The following is a 26321-nucleotide window of genomic DNA, read 5'->3' on the forward strand; positions in this document are numbered from 1 at the left end:
GATTAATTTAAAGGTTGTTTCACTAGAGACAAAATACTGCTCTGTCCTCGTTTTGCACCGTTTTGTCCACAGCTCTGATTTAAATATAAACATATCACAATAAAAATGTACAATAATAAAAAATACCATAAAATATGGATTTAAAAGTGATATTTAGAGAGAGAGAGAGACAGTGAGAGAGACAGAGATGGACAGACAGACAGACAATCAGAGAGAGACAGAAATGGACAGACAGACTATGAAAGAGAGAGACAGAGACGGACAGACAGACAGTGAGAGAGAGACAGAGACGGACAGACAGACAATGAGAGAGAGACAGAGATGGACAGACACAGTGAGAGAGAGACAGAGATGGACAGACAGACAGTGAGAGAGAGACAGAGATAGACAATGAGACAGACAGACAGTGAGAGAGAGACAGAGACGGACAGACAGACAGTGAGAGAGAGACAGAGACGGACAGACAGACAGTGAGAGAGAGACAGAGATGGACAGACAGTGAGAGAGAGAGACAGAGAGACAGACAATGAGAGAGAGACAGAGATGGACAGACAGTGAGAGAGAGAGAGAGACAGAGACAGAGAGACAGACAATGAGAGAGAGATAGAGATGGACAGACAGACAGTGAGAGAGAGACAGACAATGAGAGAGAGACAGAGATGGACAGACACAGTGAGAGAGAGAGACAGAGATAGACAGACAGTGAGAGAGAGACAGACACACTCTTGTTCCATTTACAGGTCATTTGAGTTTTTTTTAAAATGATGCTTTGAACGGAACCAGACCCAGAGCTGGACCATGGCTCTCAGCCTCCACAGTTACAGCTCAGAGCACGTCTGTAATAATCCTTTTTGAAGTGTGTGTGTGTGTGTGTGTGTGTGTGTGTGTGTGTGTGTGTGTGTGTGTGGTGCTTCCCTCAAGGTTTCATCTTCACTTCTTTACAGATAGGGATCATAACTGAACAATCTACAGTTTCTATTAAATATGGTAGAGTTATGTCTCAGAATCAAATCCTGTGTTGACTTCTATGTGAATGATACTGGGGCAGTTCTGTTCCTGGGGCGGTAGTGGACCTAGGGCCGGAGCGGTCTGTGGTTCTGATCTCGGGGCGGTGGTGGACCAGAGGCGATTGCTCTAAGACTGCAAGGAGAGCTCAGCTTCCCCTAAAATGTAAAAAAATAAGTGATCAAATATATACTGTTGTGTGTACGTGTCATTAAATAAATATGCACTACAACGCGCTCAACTTTTGTTCAGAATCAGCTTCTTATCACTGGTAAAGACACGGCTTTCCTCTCAATCATTCCCGCAGCTTCACAGTGCTTTAAACAGTGAGGACACTGAGCGTCCACAGAGTTCAATAGCGAAGCAGCGAAGTGCAGCGAAACGAGACGAGCCATTGGATAAATGCTGGGCTTTGTCCCGCCCATCGGACGCTCAGCGTCTCTGGGGGTCTATGGGGCAGTGGGCTGGCCTCGGCTGGCCCGGACGCTCAGCTTCTGCATGATGATTGGATGATCTGTCTGAGGCTGAGTCCCTTTTTGATTGACAGCGAAATGAGCGAATCAGCGATCCTTTGGTGTAAAGATCCGTGGGAGCACAGGCGGACACACTTCACATGGGCCAAGGCCGTTTAAGCAGCCTAGCTCTGCTGGCCATTGAGAGGACACTAGTCAAGTCCCTGGAAAAGACGCCTTGTTGGTACGACAGGGTCACAGATCATTTTCTTAAAAAGGAACGGAGGGTAGAATTTACGTATAAATAAACCGACACATTTTATGATGTAGACCGAAATTAAGCTTCCCCTCCTTGAAAGACCAGCATCCGCCACTGTGGTGGACCTAGGGCCCGTCTCTGTCTCTGTCTCTCTCTGTCTCTCTGTGTTTCCCTTTGTCTATTTTTTTCAGATATTTAACAACCTGTGTCAAAGTGATGTAAAATGCATAAAGAAGAAATCTCTCTCTCTCTCTCTCTCTCTCTCTCTCCCCCCATGTCTCTCTGTCTGTCTGATCCACTCTCGTCATGTGAGAGGAAGCGTGTGTCTGAAGTGAGTCACTTGTTTGGATGTTGTTTTGCTCGGGGACATGTTCCTGGACATAGGACACTTTCGCGTTGTCTCTCTTCGGGAAAAAAAAAACTAATAAAATCCCAAATACGGCACAGAACCGCGAGGGAAACAAACAAACAATGACAACACGAAGACGTCCACGGTCTCTCGCGTCAAATCTCCTCTCCGCATCAACGCAAACAACCGTCTGAATACATTCAGCTCAGGATCCAGGCTCGTGACCTCTGTGTCCAACCGTCAGAGGACAGCAGACACGCACTCCTGGAGATCTCAGTAACGAGTCTTCGTCTGGGCTCTGTTTCTCTCTGTCTTTCTCTTTGTGTTGTGTGGTAAAGTGTTGTCTGTGGGGGTCCCGCTCAGGACCCCCACAGAGCAGGTGTGATGTGGTGGTGGATCATTCTCAGCGCTGCAGTGACACTGACGTGGTGGTGGTGTGTTAGTGTGTGTTGTGCTGGTGTAGAGTGGATCAGACACAGCAGTGCTGCTGGAGTTTTTAAACCCCTCAGTGTCATTAGAGGACGTCCAACAGAGACGAGCTACTGTCTCTGACTTCACACCTACAGTGTGAACAGATTTTAAAAACTCCAGCTTCAACTGCTGCGTCTGATCCACTTTGACCCGAACTGATGATTTTGCCTAGAACTGAGTCTCTGGGTTTGAGATTTGTCCTGAATATCACCCACAGTCTAATTGTGCCTTTCACATCCGTGTCACCGACAAACTGCTGATTCCAGTCGTGCCTCGTGATGGCGTTTCTGTTGAACCCCGACGCCCTGGTGAAGGTGCATCAGCGAAGGCTTCATGAAGAGAGCGGTGGATAAACAAGGAGACGTCTGTGTGATGTCCCGAATCCTCTGGGACCCATTATCAGCACCGCTGATGCGGGAAATGGATCCAGTGCTGAAAATAATACCCCTGAATAATTAATCGGATGGGTTTTTAAACGCGCAGCGAACAGAGGGCCGCGTCCCTGGGGTGGAGCGGTGCAGGTGATTTTACAAGAGCGGCTCTAAAAGGCCCAGCCTCGGCCCGAGAACGTTCGTGTGTCTGTTTGTTTGCGAGGAACCTGAGTGCAGATGATAACGAGGCGCGGCAATTAGATTAGACCTCCGTCTGCACTCCAGAGCCCTGCGAGTGTGCGCTGGAGTGTGTGTGAGAGTGTTTGATGCTCAGAGATAAGACGTAAACACTGGGTTATACGATCTCTACGATTATGCGAAAGGCCCAAAGCGTCGAAACCAGCGTCGCGTTTTTATTATTCAATGAAGAGCAGGGAAAGGAAAACCAGTGCCGCATCGATCCGTGCGCCACGCTGATAAAAGCAATTAAGAAAATATTGTGTTTCCCAAATGGACTCCGCACCCCCTCTGTTAGTTCACACACTCTTTCAAAAGCCAGCGTCGAGGGCTTCAGAGCGGCGGCTAATTTGGCAGCGCCTCGCCTCCGCTCCGTCCAGGTGGCTCTCCGAGCTGGAACCGCATGAAACAGTACACGCAATTTTCAGTGACATTTTTAAAAGATAATTAGGCACAAAATGTCAACTTTAAGCAGCGCACCTAAAGTTGGACCACGTCCTGCGTCTCGCGCGTTTCTCCATTTATTCTGTCGCTTGTTGGTTGTTTTTATTATTTTACTTTTTTTTTTTTACTTTTTTTTTTTAAAGCAAATTACAAATGTCATGGGATGACCTTTCGGGTGGCATTCTGGTTTTTTAGAGGATATTAAAGCAACTGGTGGCTCTCCGCGAGGCCAAACGAGGGCACGAAGAACGCTATTTAATTTTTATTTTTCTGCACTCAGTTCCCTGGAAGAACTCAGAGCTCAGGCTTGGCTCAGAAACCTGGGAATCAGACTCGAGCTGTGCTTTGTGTGTGTGTGAGAAATTTACCAGAGGCCTTGGGATGCTGTTCTTTGCACTGAATACAGATACACACACACACACACAGAAACTGGGTGCATCTAAGGTGGTGCCTCACAGTCGGGATGGAGTTTACTTCGTGAGGAAAATGAACAGCCCTGTTGCTGTCGTTCAAGGCCGAGGAAACACTGTCAAACACAAGCCTTGGGGTCCACAGCCCTGCTCTGTTTGTAAACTCCAGAATGCAGAGCAGTGACAGATCTGAGGAAGAACAGGTTACGAAAGGCATAGCTGCTGTAAAAGGGTGCATTAAGCCTGCCATGCGCTCAGTGGGAGGTTCCCAGGTAGCACCGGATATCAAGGTTTCAGTCATTCACAGACACAGGGAATAGACCTGAGAAACAGATATAGGGTGTGCTCTCAGTGTGCACAGCATTTTACAACCTACTCACCACGCTCCTCCCTGACACGATCACTCTCCCAGTTAAGGATACGTTAAATACACGGCCTACATTTGACGCTTCCTCTGAGGCAACACGGTGAGACCTCAGAGCAGAGAGTAGAGCTAGTCTTTAACGTTCACTGTACAAAGGTTTTAAAGCGTTTTCATGTAACGTAGTGTTACAATTTGAAAATCTTGAATTAAATTTATTTATTAAAACGTTATAAATAAATACGCTTGATTTTACCATCGGACTGCAGCCTCTTCAAACTCCTGTCCAATAAAAATGATTAACACAGCAGTGAAATCACAGAAGCGTAATCTGAGACGTTAACCTCTGAGTGACTGTGAGCTGATGGGAGTAAACTGCAGTTACATGAAGTGAAGGGAACTGGAGGCTGGATGGGGCATACGCAGAACAATATCACTGGAACTCAACACGCTTGGAGGAGAGCGCCAATGCAATTCAAGAGTCAGATGAACAGTGAGCAGTTTGAGTTAAAGTAAAAGCCCAGGGTCTGCCCTCAGTACGTGGGCGTGAAGGTGAGACGCTCTAGAGCCCCATTTGGAAGAGATTAGAGGGACGTCTGTAATAAAAAATGTACCTGCTTCCTCTGTGGTAGGTTCGTGAATAATATCACGTTGTCACATGATCACAAGCTTTCTAGTTCACACATTATATGAATATAAAGACAATTCTGTAAACGTGCAGCTATTTTTATATCAAATCTCCCTTTCCTTGTTGGTTTTATTTTTGTAATTCTACAGGTAACTCCCGGGTGAACTGCTTCAGTAACTCATTCATTTTCATATTTTTTCACTGCTCAGAAAATGCTGTCTGTGAGTATCTATGGGAATGCATATTCAGAGGCTAAGTCCGGTGTGCAGCAGTGCCCAAAGTCCTATTTTATCAAACACAAGGCAGGATCTGCCTGTTTAAACACAGAGATTTTCATCAGGACAGGATTCAATTATGCATCCAGTGAGTTGAGCTTCGCCGAGGATGTCGGGGGGAATGATAGAGACATGGTTGATTCAGATGTAAATAAAACTACAAAAGGACTCGCCGTAACAGAGAGAATTACTCCATGGAAAATGAATCCTATTTGAATTGGATGCAGATTCAGACTCCATTAGGGATGAGCAGATCTTGAGGCCTGTTTTGCAGCGTGGGGAGTTTGTAGTTGTTGTCTGGATGGCAGGCAGTGAGGGACATGCTAGTCCAGGTGTTTTTTCTTCGACTCACTCTTGAAGGGCTGAAACATCACAAATGATTGAACCAGTGACGACCTGATAACTTTTCTCCATTTTGGACATGTTCCTATGGAGTCTAAACAGTTTTCCTTGTTCCTTACATAACATTTCAGCCTGTGTTTACTTTCTCTGCTTGAATATAATATAACAAGATTAGATTTCCAATTGAACTGTTCAGAAATCAATTATTTAAAGCAGTACAGTGTTGTAGACGCCGCTCCTGTGGCGTTCCTCCTGATGCAGACGCTGATTTGAGAGCAGAAGACAAGCTTCATAATGATGCCCTTGGTGAAGCTGCGGGTTCAGTGTTTGCGAATGTGACTGTTCCCCGTGTTACACGCTCTCCCAGAGCAGCTCCTCACTTAGTGAAGTCTGTCAAATGACTTTCAAGGTTGAGGAGTATCTGCCAGATCCCTTCGGAGAGTTATACCAAGTTGTTATCGTTTTTTTCTTCTCCTCTTTTGTTGCCTGCGATGGCTCTCTGGAGAGGAAACGTCTCTCTTGATCGGGGAAAACAATTTGTATGGAAACGGGCCCGTGTTGAACGGCCTGGGCTTCCTGAGCGTGTCGGATTTGACTGAATGTAGATTTGAAGTCTGGAGGGCCCTCGCCGCCCGTCTGCTGGGGTTCGTGTGATTAGAAAATGATTGTACCTTTTTATTTTTGTTTATTTTTGTCAGATTCAGAAGAGGACGCTGAAGAGGGAGGCTTGGGTACTAATGACTTTCGGGAGCTCCCTCCCGAGGTGGAGCAGATCTGGAACGACAGCTGTCTGTCTCACTTCGGTTCAGGAAACGCAGGCCTGGGTTCTGACGGATAGGTCCACGTTCAGGGCGATTCCTGTTTGTAAGTAGAGTTCATCAGCATTCTGCACACATGCTGCTGATATTTGGCATAGCACCTATTGCAGAAATGTTAAAGTGAAATGATAGGCCCCATGGATCTGCTTAATTATTCCACAGTACACCTGACCCTGAAGTGTGATTGGCTGAGAGGCATTCCAGGAGTGCCAATATTGCACGAAAAGGGCGCTCTGACTGAAGCTCTTCTAGTACTACTCCACAAAATGCATTCCAGCGTTTACAAAATGGAGGGGTGTCTGATGGCCCTTTTCCACCATTGAGGTACTCGTCCAGTTCCCATTCTTTCTCCTAGCTTCCAGAACCTGGACACGTTGTTCCCAGCTCAGACCAAAAGACAGTAGGTTCTGTGGATAGTAGGGGATAGTAGGGATAGTAGTAAGTATAGTAGGGTCTGTGGATAGTAGGGATAGTAGTAAGTATAGTAGGGTCTGTGGGCATGTCTAGCTGAAGAAGCTCCAGAAAGAGGCCCCAGAAACAAAAGCAATCACAGAAAAAAAACACAAACAAGATGATGTTTTCTGGAGCTGTGGCCAGTGCAGGTCAAAACAACTCCCTCTCTCTGCTCATGGTAGAGCCATCTGGAGGTTTTAAGACAATTAAGAGAACTCCAAACATTATAAAGTACAAACTGCTATGAGGATGTTGCTCTATTCTAGCTCCATAGAAGGGTAATATTGTATTATTTTTGCTGTTTCACTTAAGGTGGAAATGTCTCCAAATTCAGGAGAAGGCTAACTGTGTTACCAAAATAATGTGAGATGTTGGCACTGGTTTAACTGATATTCAGGACTCGGTCTGCGGCCTTGTGTTTAGGAATCACAGCACACCAGCTCCAATACCTCATTACAGCACTCCCTCTTGTGTATTTTTGTCTAATTATACCCTGCTGATCTGTCTAATTGTGTTATTATCGGGACTGATATTAACCTAATATTGGATCGGTGCAGGATTTGGACAGTGTCGTTGTTGTAGGGGGTGACTGAGATTTGTTGGTGGTGGTGGTTTTTGAGGTTGTTCTTGTTGGTGATGTTGACATTGATGTTGTCGTTGGTGGTGGTGGTGGTTCTTTTGGATATTAATCACACGATAAGAAAAGTGCTGAATATGATAAAAGTGTGTGAACACATTAAGGAATCACAGCCAAAAATATTATTGAAATACACGGTTAAAAATCGAGTGTAGGCCTTTCAAGTGTCTCCCACGACACGGTTCAGTCTCCTCTGGGACGTCCTGTAGATGGTGGGGCCTCGTGTCAAAAGGCATCCAGAGTGATGAAGAGAGGCACAGGAATTTGAAGTCTTCCGTTAAAAAGAGGATAATCTTTTCAGGTCATTCTCAGTGCGTTTACACTTCCACTACCCTCTCTTTTCCTCCTTCTCTTTCTCCCTCTCTCTTCCTCTTCCCCCCAGCTTGTGGTGGAGCTCTCAGAAAGCCCTAACATTACACGGCACAACGACAGAAACTGTCAGAGAGACATGGCATATAATATCAATAATGGCTCTTTTCCAGATGCCTGAAAGCACCTCATACGGGATATTTTATACATCTCTCTCTCTCTCTTTCCTGAGTGCATGTGCCGATAAGACCCCGAGAATAAGAGAATGGGCTCAGGGCTAATGTCTACAGGAGCCGTATATGTACCACGGACGTTCCTCTGAAGTCGAGGGTGTTTTGAGTGACGCTGTTCCTGCAGCGCTGTCCTGGGAAGGCTGTAGACTACATGATGGAACATTGCTGTGAGGATTTGATAGCATTTGAGTTACAGTGATGTCAGGTATTCTCCGGAGTTAAAACCAGCTGTGAATGAGTACAAACTTAAATAATTTAATAAATACTGGGCATACAGGAAACTGAGGGGGCGGTGCTTAGACTTGGGAGGAGACTGACACTCAGGAGGAGGAGTCTCTAGGGGAGGAGTTAAGACACTGATCAGGAAGAGGGGCTAAGAAACTCCTCAGCAGAGGGGGGCAACACAGTCAGGAGGAGGGGCTAAGGGCAGCAAGAGGAGGAGTTATGAGAATGTGGAGGAGGAGTTTAGAAAGTCAGGAGGAGGAGCTGAGACTGTCAAGGTGGGGCAAAAATCATCATAAGGAGGGGCTATGACTCTCAGGGAGAGGGGTTGAGACATTGTGGGGTGGAGCTAAGACTGTTGAGGCGGGGCTATGGCCATTAAGATGAGAAGCTAAGGAGGTAAAACACAGGAGGAGGAAATAAAACTAAGAGGGGCTATGAAACTGGAAACTGGAACCTAAGACAGTCAGGAGGAGGAGTTAAAACAGTCTGCAGGAGGGGCTACGACAGCCTGGAAGATAAGACCATTGAGGCGGAGCTAAGACTATTAAGAGGAGGAGCTAATACATTCTGGAGGAGGGGCTAAGACACTGAGGAGGAGTGGCTAAGAGTCAGAAGGGGAAATAAAATGAAGTTAGAGGGGCTATGACTGTCGAGGATATTTTCTTTTGCATTCTCTCAGGAGCGCCCTCTAGTGTCTGACCACAGATAATCATCACTGAGTGGCAGTTCCCCTCCAAAACTCTGCTTCCATCACGTTTCTATCCGGAGTGGCTTAAGCCCCAGAGTGAGGGGAGGGTGGGGACGGGACTCGCCGGAGGGTTAACGGCAGCGTGTCACCTCTGGACTGACAGCAGTATTAATTAGCAGAGTTTCATTAACGGGGGAAGCTAATTACTCTGGGAACAGTATTGCGGGGCTTATCGGGCGAGATAAGGAGTGGTGTATCATGATGGTTCTGCGCGGTGGTTCTGCTGTGGGTAATTGTAATTACTATAGTACATTGTAAAGGGAACATTGGCAAATTAACTCAGATTAAAAAATCATTATCGGCCTCTAATGAACACAGCTATTTTATTATGAAAACAGCGCGGTGCGGTGCGTCCTGAACTGGGAGGAGATTACTGGCAGCTATTAGGGTTCATCTTTTCATGCTAACGTGTCGACTCGTCCCCTCGGACTGGCACAGAGCTGATAGTGTCAGGACCCGGGGGCCCGTCAGTTTGACACAAACTAAGCTTCTTTTTTTTTTTTTTTTTTTTTTTTTTTTTTTTTTAAAAATGACGCCGGCACAAACTGCTCTATATCTGTCCTCCCTCCACCCACGCAGTCGCAGAGTCCTTAATTGAACCGAGACTTGAATTCCTCCACCCAGACTCCTCCATTATTCATCCCTGTCCCTCTCCCACTAACGGTTTCCCTTGTTTTTAAAGGAGGAAAAATAAGTCGCTCACAGTTGCTCATCGTGGCCCCATTTCTTCTCTAATCTGAGTCATTTCACATTCATTTTCTGAACAGATCTGAGATGTGATTGGTTTAAAAGTGGCCTGAGTGACTACATCCCGGAATCCGTAATTACTCAGACATCTACGTCTTTATAAACGTTTCTCATTGTGTAATGTGCAGCAAAATTCACACACACACACACACACACACACACACACACACACACTGGTTTACATAGACATAAAGACTACTGTCTATAATTAACACTACACCTAACCTTAAGCTCATGGTGTTTTTCGTGTTTGGAATAAAAACATATTTGAAGTGAAATCATTTAGAAAAATCAGGACGTGCTTCCTTTTCTTTTCCTTTGTCCTGAGAAATGAGTGCGTTTTCTGGAATTGTGTCCTGACATTTCACATAAACCAGCACACACAGCCCTTCTTGTAACGGTGAAATGTGGGGACATTACATAGACGTCCATTAATATTGAGCAGATTACCATTTAACATTTCCAAAGCTATTACTAGATCAACTCTAACATTGACCCAACCTTAAAACACGTCTTCACCTGAAAATGTCACGGTTTACGAAGGATTTGGGAAAGAAGCCAAGGCCCCAAAATGTGAGTGTGGACGGGGTTTAGTCGCCACACAGTGATATATTCCTGGTACACACACACACACACACACACACACACACACACACACACACACAAGGGCACTAGGGAAAGTGAACACACACACGCCCCAGGAACAGTTGGTGGTTCAGTGCCTTGCTCCAGGGCACCTCAGCTGTGGATGTTGAGGGAGGAGACAGTGCTGAACTCTCCCCCTGCTCCACTTTAAAGGATCAGACGGGCGACGCTCTGCACCCACGCCCTCTTCTCTCACCGTGCCCCCACGCTTCTCAGAGACGTGAAGGGAGTTTGATCCAGGTTTAATTCAGTGATGAGGGATGGTGTGTGTTTGTTATAAAACAGCAGCGTCTCTATCTCGGCGTCGAGCTGATGGACGGCTCACTGAAGCACAGCTGAAATGACTGATTGTACGAGTCTGCGGATAATAAATGGAATTCGGAGCCACAGACGCCCATTTCACTCCGTCCACGAACGCTGTCCTGTGCTCAGAGAAGAAACGATGCTCAGGACGTGGACGGAAGAGGGTTTGTTGGGAACCCTTCCTGATTTTTCTTCATTTCTCCAGCTATATGTCTTTATTTAGTGGGATTTACACTGGACAGGGTCTGAACAGCACGGTTTTCTGATGGTAATATGACACTGTAAACTCAGCAGAACTCTGGCAGATCTGACACACTCACAGACGTTTAAAAATGATGGTTCTACAAGGGTACTTTATTAATGGAAACGGTTCTGTGTAGAACCCTGAACACTTGAAATACCTTTTTTTTTTTATTATTAAAGGTTTCTTTTCATCACGAAAGGTGTTCTTCAGACGGATGGAGAATGAGCTGAAGATGGCTCTATACAGTGCTTTTAGAAAATGGTTCTTCTATTGTTACAATGTCAAGCGTTTTACAACAGAGGAACCCTTTTTGGTGCCGTAGAGAACCATTTTCTAAAGGTGCTGTATATAACCATCCACAGCACATTCTCTATCAGTCTGAAGAACCCCTTCCTGATGATAAAAACACTTTAATCCTTCAAAAGCTTCTTCAGGTGTTAGGGGTCTATATAGAACCGTTTCCTTTACTAAAGAACCCTTGTAGAACCATCATTTTTAGTGCGCATGATTAAAAAGGACGAGTGTAGAGAACAAGAACAGCCCAAATGGTAAATAATACTAAATTCATTAATTCACTGTGTGTAACCCTTATCTGGTTCTGGCGGTGGGTTCGGAGTCTACCCAGACTTACTGGGCACACGGTAGGAACACACCCTGGAGGGGGCGCCAGTCCTTCACAGGGCAACACACACTCACACATTCACTCACACCCTCACACCTACGGACACTTTTGAGTCTCCAATCCACCTACCAACGTGTGTTTTTGGAGCGTGGGAGGAAACTGGAGCACCCGGAGGAAACCCACGCAGACACAGGGAGAAAACACCACACTTCAGACCAGAGCAGGGAGTCTGTAATGAGCTCAGCTTTGTGGAGTGAGTGCGTGGGGAGAAACAGAAATCTCACACTGACCTGCACAGATAAAACACTTCTCATACAAGATCAGCTCCTTGCTTCCCAACAGCGGGGTTCCTCACCACTGGAATGTTTGTAGCCGAGAATAATAATGAAAAGCAGCAAATGGATGAAGCTACTTTCCACCATTTTGTGAAACAACAACAACAACAACAGTGAAGTATGGAAATGCACAGAGTTCATGTGTTTGAGGCAAAGCACAGAAACCGAGTCTCTCCCAGAGACGAGACCAGAATCTGTCCTGGGTGAGGACTCGAGGTGTGACCATGACCCGAATGTGTATTTACTCCTTTCCTACAGCCTTTAATGCACATCACTTTTATTTTATTTATTATCTCTGTTCATACATTTCAACATTTGGTGTTCTCTCCGTTGTCTAAAAAACACCAGAGAGAGAGGCAGAGAGAGAGAAAGAGAGATGTATACTGGACTGAGACACTTTGTTTTTTTTTCTCATTTACAGACACTGGGGCTTCGTAAACCCATTAGAGCAGTTTCCAGCACAAACCCACTGTAGAGCAGCACATGGAGAGGAAACAACCTCCATTTTATAAAAAGTATCTAGTGATTACAATCATGAACCCTGCCTTTAGTGCACCAGCCAGGACTGTGTGTGTTCACCATGAGGTAGTTTTACCAGCCGCAAAAACAGGTGTTAGAATGGATCAGGAATCAAACACCGGCAGACGTTCCTCCGCCTCCCGAACCAGAGCAGCTCCGCTACAGAGAGACGTCAGGAGACTGTCCTCGGCTCATTGTTTGTTTTTACTGCATTCTTTCCTCTCGTGACGTCTCGTGACGTCCTGCCCAGTGTTTTGTTTCCTTTTATACCTTCTGTTTGTATTGTGTTTACACTTTAAACGAACCACAGGAGAGTTACGAACCGCATTGACTCTATTCTCCTCTCCATGATCTCATTATGCCTCACTAACTCATCGCCACAACATAATTATCTCATTCCCACACCTTACTGAATGGTGACCATGTGTTTCTTTAAAGGCACGCTAGGTGAGACTTTGGTGTATTGTTTGGTTCTTTTTGCTCCGGGGCTCCCCCTAGTGTAATTAATTTTAGAGCATGGCACTGAAGTCATGTGAAGGAGGGGTGTTTTCTGCCCTACTCCAAACGTTACATAGTGCTGTTTCTGCAGTGCTGAGCCTGGAGTAACACCAACAGACCTTGCTACAGGTCCGATGTCTCTGCGGCTGTGTTCACGGCCTGCTCCTGTGGTCAGTTGCTTCTTTATATGATGGAGAAGCCGCAAAATATTTCCTCATCCACATAATAAACACGGCCGGGTGATTTCTGCAGGTCCTCCAGTGGCTATTTCTCTGAAGATGATGGGGACATATTGGATGCTTTTGCGATGTGTGGCATCACACCCAGAGCACGGCTCCCATTAGACTTCCTTCTCTCTCTCTCTCTCTCTCTCTCTCTGTGTCTCTCTCTCTTTCTCTCTCTCTGTCTCTCTTTGCTTTCTCTGTCTCTCTCTCTGTCTCTCTCTCTTACCTTCCTCTCTCTGTCTGTGTGTGCCTCTCGCTCTCTCTCTCTCTCTTACCTTCCTCTCTCTGTCTGTGTGTGCCTCTCGCTCTCTCTCTTACATCTATTTTACCTGTCTCTCTCTCTCTGTCTCTCTTGCTCTCTCTCTCTCTCTCTCTTACCTTCCTCTCTCTGTCTGTGTGTGCCTCTCTCTCTCTCTCTTACATCTATTTTACCTGTCTCTCTCTCTCTGTCTCTCTTGCTCTCTCTCTCTCTCTCTCTTACCTTCCTCTCTCTGTCTGTGTGTGCCTCTCGCTCTCTCTCTTACATCTATTTTATCTCTCTCTCTCTCTCTCTCTCTCTCTCTCTCTCTCTCCAGATCACACCACAGTCCAGAGAGAGGTGTGAGGCCTGAGGGTGTGTTCTGCACCTGTTGGAGTCAGTGAACATGATTATAGAGTAACAACCTGCCTGCTTTTTTAACCCTTTAATATTCCCATAAGTGTTGAACCTCTGAATAACATTTCAGTGCCTCCACAACGCCAAGAGGGGGCGGGGCCATTCTAAAGTCTCTGCACTTGACGTCAGAAGCGGAGCAGAATCAGAGCAACTCGTTTTATCCTGTGTTTCTGACTCAGGCAGCGCACAGAACACTGACTGGGGTCAATTCTCTGACAAGTCTAATTTAGATATCCACATTAAAGGTGTTTATTAATAATCTAAAGGGAATTTTAATGTATTAATGTCTCAGCAGGACACTAAATTATTTTAATGTCTGCACAAACTACTACTTAATGTGCTCTTCTTTGATGATGTGACGTCTCCATCTGATGTTGCATTTAATTTAATTTTTACCAATGAAAATTATCTTTAGACGTTTGTTTGTTTAACACACACACACACACACACACAAACACTTTAAAAGAAGCAGCTTTTTCTTCTCTGCTTTTGAACAAGGTCAAAAAAGAGAACTTTTTGAGTCGAGTGTAAAACTCTAAATCCGCAGCACAGCACTGCTCCCTTCGAGGAACAGCGCAGGGGTATTAATCAGTTGCCGATGTTGTCAGAGACCCAGTGCTGAGTTTTCAGAGGCTAATGTTAGCCTGACGTCCCCGGAGTGAGATCTGAAAGTTGCTCTTTGCCACTTTTGGCTGTTTATGAACAGTGAAGTGATGTAGAGTAAAAGACCGCCGCAGAGACTGCCTCTGGCCTCAGCTTTAATTGGTCTAGTGCACTTTCATGGAGATGTGTGTGTGAGAGAACCTGCTGTTTCCCTGGCTGTCTGTACATCTGTATCAGCGGGAGTGACATCACACCTTTCACTCACTACCTTCCTTTGTTGTAGGTGACTCCTACTCTCATTGACTGAAAAAAAAAGAGCACCAAAGAGTTGTTGGAGTCGAATGAAACTTTGTGAGAATGTGCGGCTGAAACTGTACAAACTGAAAAAGGCCCTAGTCCCGTCTGGATCCACCTTTAGCCTGGATAATAGATGAGATACGGCTGGGCGTAGTGTAGAGGCTGGAAGGCATTCAGCAGCATGTTTGCCCACAGATGTTTCAGCTGGGCCTGTAGATCCTGCACGTTTGTAGGTTGCCAAATCTGCTGTCCCAGTAGGTCCCATAAATGCTTGATTTCTGATGACTTCTATATCTGTAGACAGAGCAGATCAGGGAAGTGTTGCAGGACGTCTCAGACACTTCTGAGAAAGTGGGCAAACTGAGTGTGTCGTAGGGACATCTAGCCGTCAACAATCTCAATGCACAAAAGAGGGGACAGCATTTTACACATTCGTGTGGCAAGGCCCAGTGTGTAATCAGTCCACACCTACAATCATTTACACATCTGCCTTTGACCTTCGAGCCCTCAGACAGCACTGCATGAGATTACAATCTGTTGGTATCAGAAAGCCGTTTTACCGACCCCAAAAATTTAAATGACGGCTTAGAACTTAACACACTCCACTGCTGCATCAAGAAATGCAACGTGAACATCTTTTACACAAGGAGAATCAGCTCTATTAAAGAATGTGTGTGTAACGTGTGAGGTGAAACGGTCCATCCAGCCAGCATCAGTGAGCATGGCATGGGCTTGTGTGTGAAGGTACCACTGATGTGGAGAAGCACATTGAGAGTTTAGAGAGACATTGGTGCCATTAAGGTGACGTCTTTTTCAAGGAAGTCCATGGTTGTTTCAGCAGGACTCGAAAATGGAAATAATGTCTTTGTGCTTTACAACGTTCAAGAGAATGAACTGATCACAGATTCTTGTCTCAGTTTACAAAAGCATTTCTGGGAACTGGGAATACATTTGCCTGATCTTATACAGTCATAAATGAGCCCTGTTAATAATTTATTCACAGATTTATTCATTTTCTTGGCTGCACACTGAAATAAGTAAAATGCCATTCTTCATGGGCTTCTCACCTCTAACCACAGCTCTCTCTCTCTCTCTCTCTCTCTCTCTCTCTCTCTCTCTCTCTCTCTCTCTCTGACACCTTTCCTGTCCACACTGCCGTGGAGGATGTAGTCAGTCAATCACAGGTTGGTGGCAGTAATTATGTACGTCACTGATAGCGGCTGGTAACACTTTCTACAAATTAAAGCGTGAAAATGTTATTCAGCCGACATCATTCATTCAGTTTCAAATCTTCTGCCAAAGTTCAGTCTCTGAATCCCTCGGAGAAAACCAACAGCTTGCTGTGATCTTCTTCTGTCAAGTCTTTTCCGTCTGGTGATGGACTGGTGCTGTGTCTGGCTTCGGGCTCCGTGAGTCCATCTTTCTCGCAGCTCCTACAAAGCTCAGTCATCGAAGCTGTTTGCACTTTCTACTACTTCTTTGAGGTTGATGCTCTGAGGAGGTCAGTCCATGGCTCTGATACAACAGCAGCTTCTGTGTGACTTTTGTGTCATGTTTCCTTTCCTCAGTGTGGGACTTAATGACCACGCCATGTGTCTTCAGACCCATAGCCTTAATAATCGATGGCATAAACCCGTGATAATTCCATGTGTATCTCTTTATTAACAGGTCAAAGTCAAGAGGAACCTGATGAAGAAGTAAGATTAAGGTGGTGTTTATAATGTTCTTATTGAATTATGCTACGATATACGTGACACTATTGTAAAACTAGATGTTACACAATGTCAGTAGTGACACTGAGGGTTTTAAACTCCTGCAGCACTGCTGTGTCTGATCTAATGAGTGAGAAAACCTGGATCGACCCATCCCTAATACAGACGTGAGGAGATTAGTCCTGGGTTAATTACAGAACCATTGGATGGAGCGCTAACACGCTGGCGAACACATTTCCACTTTACAGCGCAGAGCTGGGGGCCTGTATACCCCTCTAACCCACACTAGGCAGTGGGCATGGTGCTCATGTGCAGCTGCTCTACATCAAACCCGAGTTCAGTCATCACAGTCACCTCCTAATCCCCTTTGGGGTTATTTCGGAATCCAAAACTCACACCAGCACCAGACTTCTCTGATGTTTGTGTGGCTGACTGCCATTAAATCCCCACAGCAATGTTCCCCAGAAGAGTAGAGGGTGTTACTGGAGGAAAGGAGAGACAAACCACTGCCGTATGCCCTTTGTTTCAGTAGATATGTTGGATGGATACTTCTGCTAGCTCTGCTGCTCCGTAATGAGAAACAGCAGATGATCTTCCCTCCTGGACGAGGGCAGCGAGCCTAGTTTGGGGAGATCTTGCAGCAGAGCCTCTCCACACGGCCTGTCTGAGCTCATCAGCTGAAGAGTGGGCTAGGTCCAGCATGTTTCTGGCTTCCTGCCTTCCTTCGCTCGCCAGACCTCCATTTTCTCCTCCGTGTTTCCTCCTCCATCAGCAAACTTCTCCTTCTGCAGCAGCACAGTGTGGTACCTTCCGGAGGAAACCACCACCAACAGAGCTGTCTGTCCTTCTGCAACCTTGTGGTCCGGTTCTCTGTTTTTAAGTCCTGTGTGCATTTGGTGGAGCACTCTGTAGATCTACAACTTCAAACTGTAATCTATTGGTTGCTCTGCATACTTTGTTAGCCCACCTTCCCCCCTGTTCTTCTTCGCTCACAGAGCAGGTGTGACGTGGTGGTGGATCATTCTCAGTGCTGCAGTGACACTGACGTGGTGGTGGTGTGTTAGTGTGTGTTGTGCTGGTGTAGAGTGGATCAGACACAGCAGTGCTGCTGGAGTTTTTAAACCCCTCAGTGTCTGGACTGAGAACAGTCCACCGACCGAAAACATCCAGTCGACAGCGTCCTGTGTCACTGATGAAGGACTAGAGGACGAGCGACACACACTGTGCAGCGACAGATGAGCTACTGTCTCTGACTCTACATCTACAAGGTGGACCAACGAGGGAGGAGTGTCTCACAGAGTGGACAGAGAGTGGACACAGGGTTTAAAAACTCCAGCAGCACTGCTGTGTCTGATCCACTCTACACCAGCACCACACCCATTAGCTGCTCTCCAATCATCCACTTCACACCACAACATTCCCCATCACTTGATTCAGACTCTAAAATACTTCCCTGTAACAGATTTGCATTTGTGCGATTGTTTATTCGTCCTCCTTTGTTTTTCTGAGCCGCTGTTAATTCAGATTAAGTCCAGGTTGAAACAGGTCTTTCAAAAAACAAAAAGGGTACAGAAGGAAAGAAAGAAAAATATAGAAAAACCGCAGTTCAAAAATAAATAAATAAAAGAAAGAAAGAAGCTAGGGACTTCAAACAGAATGGCTTTCCAGCTTTGAAGTCTAGTTAGTTCCTTTATGGTTTAAAAAAAAAAAAAAGAAAGAGGACGAGAAAAAAGAAGACGGAGGGCTTGTTGAGAACGGCTCGTCTCTAATTTCACAGTCCTCATACAAAGGCTTCAGAGGATGTCGTATCCGTGGCCTACAAGGAGAGAAATAAATAAGTGAATGAAAAATCATTATTCTCCGGGACCCTCGGTTATAACCCCGTCTGAATACGGTTTGATTCTGCGGTAAATAGGGGGCTCTATGCATATAAGCTGGATCCCGACTGCAGTACAGCCTCGGGCCGGAGGCGGCTGAAAGGATTAAGTTCAAAGGCGAGAGGCAGGGATTACTCACAGATTCAAAGTCCTCGGCCGTGCCCCGTTCCTTCCCAAGAACGACAGGATTTCAGCACGTCCCAGAGGCAGTGTGTGGCGAGATCAGTCGGCCAGACCCTCACACGGGTCACGGCCAGGCTTCCGTCCTGTGGAAAATATGAGATATTAAACATACATAACCACATTGACCGTAGGTGCCTGTCCTATTTAAGAACACGTGGTTTTTGGGTTGTGGTGGACCACAGGTTCTGCCCATTGTCCGTTTTTGTACAACTCCAACCTGTTGCTCTGCAGGACCCCATCATTCTCAGCGCTGCAGTGACACTGACGTGGTGGTGGTGTGTTAGTGTGTGTTGTGCTGGTGTAGAGTGGATCAGACACAGCAGTGCTGCTGGAGTTTTTAAACCCTGTGGACTGTTCTCAGTCCAGACACTGAGGGGTTTAAAAACTCCAGCAGCACTGCTGTGTCTGATCCACTCTACACCAGCACAACACACACTAACACACCACCACCACGTCAGTGTCACTGCAGCGCTGAGAATGATCCACCACCACATCACACCTGCTCTGTGGGGGTCCTGAGCGCTGAAGAACAGGGGGGAAGGGGGGGGGGGGGTAATAAAGTATGCAGAGCAACAGACGGTCTACAAACTGCTCCTGTGTGGTCAGTGGAGCTGAGGGAGTGGACGGTGAGTGTAGAAACGAGGGGGTTGTGTTTAATGTCTGTGCTGACTGGTGTGTAAGTGTATACTCCCTCTGGTTGTTTATCTCATGCCGGGTGACAGCAGCAGGGTGGGGGTCAGCGTAGGGCCACGTTCACATTCTGTAGACGGTAATAAACGGCTCATAATTGCTGAACTGCGCCGATGCTCGGCCGCTCCGCAGAGCGGTGGGCTGTAATTGAAATGTTGGGATGTTTCTTCATGAGGCTCATTAAACAACGCTGCTTGACTTAAAGGTCAGTGTGCTTTTCCGCGTGTGCTGATGAATAAGCTTATAACTGCCGCCGGATCAATGGTACAGTTCAGGATGGGCGGATACACTCATCTTTTCTCTGAAATCTTTAAATGCCAGCCTGTGGACGGCGCTAAGTGGGCTGCCGCTGGTGGGCAATCAGAGTCGAGTGAAAATCACTCTTCTAAAAAGCCCCAGTGAAAGAGATCCGGAGCAGATACTGAAAAAGCTTTGCCTGTCATTAAAATGGCACTTAACCTGAAGTTTTCCTCGTGGGGGAGGTTCGGATAAGGACAGATATAGAGGAGGGGGCTGAGACGGCAGAATCGGTTTGTGATTACACTGCCTCTGCTGTACTTTAACCAAACGGACACGATGGATTGGCTGGGAATAGCATGTTCACATTATTGTGTGGATCTGGAGTCCACCAACCCACACACTGAAACAACACCCACCCAGTCAGTGTTCTGTGCGATGCCTGAGTCAGAAACACAGGATAAAACGAGTCGTTCTGATTCTGCTCCGCTTCTGACGTCAAGTGCAGAGACTTTAGATTGGCCCCGCCCCCTCGTCTGAGTCTGTCCAATCACAGCGCTGGACCCGCGTTTATGTGAGAGCGCAAAGACGAGGTTAAACTCAGCGAAACAGACACAACGAGCGCGGAGAAATAAGAGCACTGAGTAAAAACGGAGAAGAAAGAGAACAGAGTGAAAACGGCTAAAAACCAGAGCTTCTGCTCCTCGCTCCTCACTGCTGTGCGCTCGGGGTCGGGGTGAACAGCGAGCGGCTCATTATCATTTAAAGGAACAGGTGCTGAAAGCGGGCGTTCTGAACAGGGCTGTTCTGTGCAGTTCTGTCGTTTTTGTAACTCCTGTTTTCACGGACACACTGAAGGACATGCCTCTAGACAGTGTTTTTATCAAATGAAGTCTATGGGTGATAAATTAATTCATGAATTTAATAATGCATTTGTCTGTAATGGTGCTGATGACCTGTGATGTAAAAGCAGTGATGTGAATTTTGATCAGAGAAGCCTGTTTCTGCTGGCCATCGGCTGCAAAGCACTTGTCACTCAGTCAGTCACGTGTGTCCAATGTTCACTTCCTTTTCATTAGAAAGCTCTGAGAGTGATTTAGACCCGTGATGTCCTGTGTTTTCTGCAGTGCCGTCAGATCTAGCCATTCCTAATAAAAGAGGCTGCTCCTTAGAACCTGAAAAAACACAGAGCAAAGATTTAAAGTCACAGAGAGGAAATAGACATTATCCAGTGTTTGGTTTAATGGTGTTAAGTTGTTACAGTGGCGTCAGTGTGAACGGTGTACGATTAGGAACTCAGCATGAAGCACACTGCAAGGTATACTGTTATTTCCTCAGTTTCTTCCACACGTCCAGGCACTGATTCTGTGAGAATCATTTGCCGAAGTCGAGATAATGGCTATAAAGGGCTGAGGAGAGTTGAAGGAGAGGAACGGAGGGAGTCAGATGAACTTTAACGCTGCATTTACACTGCAGCGTAGTGAAGCGAAACGCTCCCATTGTCACCTGCTGTCTGCTTTTGGATGTGTCTCAACAAATGGATGTACAGGGTGGTCATTAATATGGATACACCTTAATAAAATGGGAATGGTTGGTGATATTAACTTCCTGTTTGTGGTACATTAGTATATGGGAGGGGGGAAACTTTTCAAGATGGGTGGTGACCATGACGGCCATTTTGGATCCAACTTTTGTTTTTCCAATGAGAAGAGGGTCATGTGACACATCAAACTTATTGGGAATTCACAAGAAAAACAATGGTGTGGTTTTAACGTAACTTTATTCTTTCATGAGTTATTTACAAGTTTCTGACCACTTATAAAATGTGTTCAAAGTGCTGCCCATTGTGTTGATTGTCAATGCAACCCTCTTCTCCCACTCTTCACACACTGATAGCAACACCGCAGGAGAAATGCTAGCACAGGCTTCCAGTATCCGTAGTTTCAGGTGCTGCACGTCTCGTATCTTCACAACATAGATAACTGCCTTCAAAGATAAAAGTCTCAAGGGGTCAGATGGGGAGACATTCAACTGGCCCACAACGACCAATCCACTTTCCAGGAAACTGTTCCTCTAGGAATGCTCGGACCTGACACCCATAATGTGGTGGTGCACCATCTTCCTGGAAAAACTCAGGGAACGTGCCAGCTTCAGTGCATAAAGGGGAAAACACATCATCATGTAGCAATTTCACATCCAGGGGCCCTGAGGTTTCCATTGATGAAGAATGGCCCCACTATCTTTGTACCCCATATACCACACCATACCGTCAAGACGTGCAGCACCTGAAACTACGGAGACTGGAAGCCTGTGCCTGCATTTCTCCTGCGGTGTTACTATCAGTGTGTGAAGAGTGTTAGAAGAGGGTTGCATTGACAATCAACACAATGGGCAGCACTTTGAACACATTTTATAAGTGGTCAGAAACTTGTAAATAACTCATGAAAGAATAAAGTTACGTTAAAACCACACCATTGTTTTTCTTGTGAAATTCCCAATAAGTTTGATGTGTCGCATGACCCACTTCTCATTGAAAAAACAAAAGTTGGATTCAAAATGGCCGATTTCAAAATGGCCACCATGGTCACCACCCATCTTGAAAAATTCCACCCCCCCCCCCTCCCATATACTAATGTACCACAAACAGGAAGTTAATATCACCAACCATTCCCATTTTATTAAGGTGTATCCATATAAATGACCACTCTGTATTTCCCGGTGACTGAATAAAATAAAATATCAAACCAATGCCACCTCTTCCTGCTTTATTAAAATTATTAAATAAGTGTTACTAGCCCACATGAGTAATACAAACTGTTGTAGACACCTTCCTCTATACCCTGTTTAGTCTGAATGTGTCTGTAATCATACAGAGACGTATAGAGGACCAGGAAACCTGAAACACCGGTGATCAGTCTCTGTTCTCTCTGACTGAGATGAGCTTGTGGCTCGTGTCATGGCGCTGAAAGCTGTTGTTTTACATTAGGTTTCTGACTTAAATTCATGTCTGACGTCAGCCCGCGCCCCCACATCCTCCTCCAGAGGCAGGCAAATGGTTTCCACAGTCACTTTTGACCTGGGCGGCAAAGGTTTTTACAAATAACTATATATCGTCTTAAAGTAATGAGCCCAGAACAGTTCTGACGGGTTAGGAATACTCTGACACATCCACACATCCAGTTCCACTCTAATAAAATGTGTCTGCATGTGGAGTTGGAGCTGGTTGTCATGTTTTTGCCCAGATAATAGATTCTGCCTCGGCCTGAAGTCATTGCTATTCAGCGCGGAGCCGAACTGTTTGAACAACTGTGTTCGGAACACAATTCCCTTCATAAATAACTTAATAACTTAAATATAAAAACACTGGTTTCATCAGAGGAAGAGCAGGATGCAGCTGCGGTGTAATACACACATTCCTCTCTTAAAACTGAGGCCGGAGCCGTGACTTTGGGTGGATTATGGGTTGTTTACATCAAAATAAAAGCACATTTAGAGTAAAGTGCCCTCTCTGATAGTAACACCATTGTTGTGGCCTTTGTTCAGTGATTGGCCACAGGATCCCGTCTGATCCGACCCCACAGAGGAGCTCCTGAAGCACACACTGCTGAAAGAGTTAATGCTGCAGCGTCAGCACACACAGGTCAGCGCGGTTTGGACAGGGGTTGCTTTTACACAGAGTGGTGAGAGTGCACATACTGACCCCTGTCCACATCGGGCCTCTGACATCGGAACTGGAGGCTGGAGTAGTTCGAGGAGTGAACGTTTTAATTATTATTATTATTATTATTGTTTTTTCATCCTGAGGTTAGCAGTGGATGTGATGGCAAAACAAATGTAATCTGGGGGCTACCCGCCTGCCCCTGTCTTGTCAAGTCCATCCTGGGTCAGCGCTCCAGAGTCTAGGGGCAGAACATATTCACTTTTCTGAGATAATGCTGCGTCCTGAGGCAGTTTGCAAGTTGGATTTAGTTGTTGGTGATTTGATATTAAGCACTAGGTGGCGTTCTGATATTTTACAGTCTACAGCTTTGTGGCTGAGCTGTTGCCGCCCCTTGATACATGCATTAAGATTAACTGCCTTTACAGTCACCTGGGGCATCAATTTCCCAAACTGGTGTCTTCAGATAGAGCCGTATTTCGAGTCAGAGCTCTGCAGTGTGAATCCATTTCACAGCCAAGGAGATTACAAGGCTTGGAGCTTGAGTTTATACCTGTTAAAACAACACAGGTTTGGACAAAACACATCTTATGATCGCACCCGGTCGACACGGTGGAGCAGCAGGTAGTGTTTCTGTCACAGCTCCAGGGTTCTGGAGATTGTGAGTCCGAGTCCCGCTCCAGGTGACTGTCTGTGAGGAGTGTGGTGTGTTCTCCCTGTGTCTGCGTGGGTTTCCTCCAGGTGACTGTCTGTGAGGAGTGTGGTGTGTTCTCCCTGTGTCTGCGTGGGTTTCCTCCGGGTGACTGTCTGTGAGGAGTGTGGTGTGTTTTCTCTGTGTCTGCATGGGTTTCCTCCAGGTGACTGTCTGTGAGGAGTGTGGTGTGTTCTCCCTGTGTCTGTGTGGGTTTCCTCCTGGTTTACAAAAACACATGTTGGTAGGTGGATTGGTGACTCAAGTTTTCGTAGGTGTGAGTGTGAGTCGCCCTGTGAAGAACCGGTGCCCCTAAGCAAGCTCCTGTCCACTGGTGGCGCTGTTTCACTGAGTTCACTCAAACTCTCATGTTACAGATGTTTTGGTATTACAGTTCAAGTCCAAAAGCTGCTCTAACTTGTCCCAGAGGTACTGGATGGAGTTCCATCCCTCCAGAGGACACAGTTCTACTGCTCCTCTATTGACCACTCTATCCATACACTTTTGCAGCCATAGAATAGTTTTGTAGAGTCTCCGTTGGTTTGTCTGCAGCGCTGAACGGGCAGTGACTAAGTAATTGCTGGTGTGGACTGGTCCTGTATTCCTCGGTCCTGCAGTCATTACACCTCACCGCAGGAGTCCTGCAGCCTAATAACTCCTAACTGTGTGGAAGCACTCATTGTTTTTTTTTAAATTCTATTAATAATCGCCTCCATCCTAATGTTTCTGGGAACTGTGGGTGCACAGTAACATCAGTGTCATGTAGTAATGGCAGATAATTGCCTGGACTCAGCCGTGTGCATTAGTTCGATATGAGGAGCCGGGCGATGTGCGGAGTGCCAATAAGACGATGCTTTAATTAGCCTCAGTTCTGGATGAATGGAGTCTGTGCCCATAGCTGGGAAAATATGGCTTTCTGCCTGCTGTTCTCATCACACTCTGGACAGTCTGCTCCGAGTGGGTCCAGCACTTATTTTCTAAAGCACTGGTCACATTCACATTGGAGCAGAATCCATATTTAATGGAGTAATTAGCCACTTTACGACCAAAAATTCATTTGTTTCTTCATTCTGTGCCGGCCGACATCAACCCCAGAACCAGCAGGTCCACAGAAGCTCAGCAGGTCTGGGTCAGGACGCCGGGGGGAAGCTTGGGTGTCTGCTGAGATGGTGTTAGTGTCCAAAGGAGGTGCTGTCCCTGTGCTCGGTGAGGATCCCAATGCCTGGGGGCAGTGACAGGGACACTGTACTGAATGAGCCGTCCTTCAGATCAAACGTAAGGCTGAGGTCGTCTCTGAGGTCAGTAAAGATCCTGTCACTCTCTGTGATCTCCCTCATCTTCAACAAACCGGCTCAGTCATTCCCTCTCATCTCCTCTCTACCTAATAGCTACTGTGTGGTGAGGGGCTGGTGTGGATCCCCTTTGTGGGGGCTCTGGGGCTCTATAAAAGTGCTGTGGAAGTGCAAGGTACAGTATGACACAGCTTGAAGGATCAGTGACTTAAGCAACAAATCCCAGAAGTCCCTTAACTTCAGCCATTAAAGAATAAACCACATTACACCACTAACATCCACCCTATGTGGACCATAAAGGAACAGGTGCTGAACTGGGCTACAAACAGAGTGAAAACGGCTAAAAACCAGAGCTTCTACTCCTCGCTCCTCACTGCTGTGCGCTCGGGGTCGGGGTGAACAGCGAGCGGCTCGTTATCATTTAAAGGAACAGGTGCTGAAAGCGGGCGTTCTGAACAGGGGCTGTTTACACAGGGGGAGAACACTGCTGTGGGGCTCGTGGGGTTTGGACCAAAGCAGGTCACAGACGCTTCACTAAGAAACAGCACTATGTTCCACTGTGGAGACGAGGGAGAGAATATACTCTTTAAACCTGCAGTATGTAATTTTCTATCTCTCTCATCCTAAATAGAATGCAGTTGTTAACTTGGACAGCCTCAGGAGCATGAACGACCTGTCCAATGATTTCATTCAGTCCCAGTCTAATGATTGACGTTCCTGTCACTCTACTCTCCTCCCTCACGGCCTGCGCAGCGCTGTGGAAATACACTAAGTGGACCACTGAGAATCGTATGGGTAGCTCTGTCATTCATTACTCCAGAAAAGCTTGTTGGAGTTGCTTGTGTCGGTCAGAAACAGTGTGGGCAGCTGTAGCCTCTTGGGTTAAAGGAGCAGGCTGGGGACCAGATGGTTGCTGATTGATGTCCGTAGGAATATGGGGGCAGGGGGTGTGAAAGAACAGTGCTTACACTGTGTGTTTACTACACTATGTGAATATCTAATCATAAGTGGACCATTAGAAATGCTTCAAAATCATTCATTCATTCATTGTCTGTAGCCCTTATCCAGTTCAGGGCGGCGGTGGGTCCAGAGCCTACCTGGAATCACTGGGCGCAAGGCAGGAACACACCCTGGAGGCAGCTGCTCCAAAACAACTTGAAATAAAATACTTTTACATTGACTTCCCAAAAAAAACCCATCTCAATGGGAACCACATTCTTTGTATAAAACCACAACGATGGCAGCACATTTAGGTGCCGTTT

General features: G+C 46.2%; 1 long non-coding RNA gene across 2 annotated transcripts in view; it reads left to right on the forward strand.

Annotated features, from left to right (window-relative positions):
- LOC136710385 (uncharacterized) overlaps window positions 1-26321 on the forward strand; it is a 37666-nt gene that overhangs the window by 8868 nt on the left and 2477 nt on the right. Inside the window, exons 2-4 of one of the 2 annotated variants that reach the window (XR_010804623.1) lie at window positions 6303-6468; window positions 6585-6746; window positions 13740-14028. This is a non-coding gene — a long non-coding RNA (uncharacterized lncRNA). Of the gene's footprint in view, window positions 1-6302; window positions 6469-6584; window positions 6747-13739; window positions 14029-26321 lie in introns of those variants that run through there. The other variant, XR_010804622.1, reaches the window with a different exon arrangement.

This window comes from Hoplias malabaricus, chromosome 12 (genome assembly GCF_029633855.1).
Source record: "Hoplias malabaricus isolate fHopMal1 chromosome 12, fHopMal1.hap1, whole genome shotgun sequence".
NCBI lineage: Eukaryota > Metazoa > Chordata > Actinopteri > Characiformes > Erythrinidae > Hoplias > Hoplias malabaricus.